This window comes from Cebus imitator, unplaced genomic scaffold (genome assembly GCF_001604975.1).
Source record: "Cebus imitator isolate Cc_AM_T3 unplaced genomic scaffold, Cebus_imitator-1.0 Scaffold982, whole genome shotgun sequence".
Lineage (NCBI taxonomy): Eukaryota > Metazoa > Chordata > Mammalia > Primates > Cebidae > Cebus > Cebus imitator.
In genome coordinates, this window is record NW_016108297.1 from 14,097 (window position 1) to 15,995 (window position 1,899).

At 43.2% G+C, this 1,899-nt stretch overlaps 1 pseudogene; it reads left to right on the plus strand.

The window, feature by feature from the left end:
• Positions 1–145: 145 nt before the first annotated feature.
• Positions 146–1,088, plus strand: LOC108298532 (annotated as a pseudogene).
• The last annotated feature ends 811 nt before the right edge of the window (positions 1,089–1,899 follow it).

Genomic DNA, 1,899 nt, shown 5'->3' on the forward strand with positions numbered 1-1,899 from the left:
TGTAAAAAACAGTACTTTGTAATTATAACTTATGGTCATAACTGTTAGTGGACTACTTACAGAAGCAGAAACAAGAACCTGTTATAGTAACTGTGCTTCATGAACAAGCTGATCTAATATGTTAAGAACAGCAGATATTACTATCATGACTGTCAGAACCATTCTGCTACTGACTGACTGTGAAATCACACACCGGAGGTTGGCTAATTCATGTTAAACTGTTCAGCCATTGCTTTGTTAATGACTTCTCTAAATACATAGCGTGATGCGATCCTCTGGCATATGCTTTAATAAATGGATGCATACTGAGCAAAAAAAAAAAAACATATATTTATTTATATATGTAAACTATAATTTTCTATTCTGTGTTGTGTTTTCAGGCACAACACCTGGGGGACATACAGTTGTGCCTTTCCACAGGTGTTCCTTGCAGAGGACTTACTGAGACCATCAGAAGGCAGCGCTCCTCTGTCTACCTTTCTCCCACATAAACTCTGCACCACCGCCTGCTGGAACCCAAAGATGAAAAACAGGATTACACTGATGTCCGAAAATGGCCGTGGAAAAAAGACATAAATTATCACCTTTGATCTAACAGCCAGGAATACTGGAGGTCAAACAGTCGTCCAAGCATATGAGATCTCAAGTTTCCAGTTGGCACCTCATCTGAAGTGCCCTTTCTGGATAGGAGCCAGTGATGGATACTCGGTTGTCTTTCCCAGTGGGCCATACTTGCTCCTCTTCAGCATCACTGGCCTCCTGCTGCAACAATTTCAGGACCACCAGACACCCATCAACAACTTCTAGGCGAATGCTCTCTATGTGCTCACCACATCCGATGACTCTGTGCACCGGTACCTGTGGGAAGAGGGAGGCTGCCCTCCATACCTCAGGATCTGCTGTCACCTGGACATTACATGGCGTGATCACGTACCACATGGCTTTATCTCCTGTGTGATGTGTGACAATGCAAGCATAGTACTTAAGGTGAGAAATATAACCGAATCCAGCATTGTGGTGATGCATTCTTTGAATATGTAATACGGAAGCTAACAAAATTGACTTTGCATAATCTTCTGTAATGTAGTAAAGAGAATTCTGTTTGCAAAAAATATATATATATAAAATTTTTATACACACTGAACACACACTTATAATTATATATATATATTGTGTATAAAATATTGTATAATTAAACTTATTATATATGTTTATATATAGTATATATAATGATCCCAGTGCAGGCTGGGATCATTTTGGCAGAGTTGGTTCACAGACTATGTGCCCTCAAAATTACCCACTCTGGGAATACTTTCTCCATCTGTGTATTTGAAGAGGGAATCTAATAACTTCTTTTGATGCTCATTTTGATCGATCTTCAAAGGTCTACTGTGTGCCACCCTCATAGAAGTATCAGGAAATCAGAAAAGGAAGCGAAAAATGGGGGAAGGAGGCCACATTTTTTAGGACCCTGAGTGAAGAGATGGGCTCCTTCCCTTTTGCCTCGCCAGGCGTGGCAGCTGACAGTGTCTAGGATGAGGGCACAGTGTACACCCTTCTCATTCTGATCCTGTCCTGGCCCCACAAGCCCCTGAGACAGAGATCTCTAGGACAGTAGTGTGGTTTGTGTGAATGCTGGACTGGAAGTAAAGAGGGCAGGATTCTAGTCCACACTCTGCCTCTGCCCCTGACTCATGTGTGACATGAATCTCTCCACTTCCTCTCTTTGGTTCCCCATGTGGCTCTGTCCGTCGGATGGCTCTGTTCTGGATGTCTTCCAGGAGTCACAGCGCCACAAAACAACAGAACTGGAAAGACCCTGAGAGGATCAACACTCTGACAGCTTGGCTGGGGAAACAGGTCCAAGTGGGCCGGGGACCTGGCCAGAGTCACACTGTG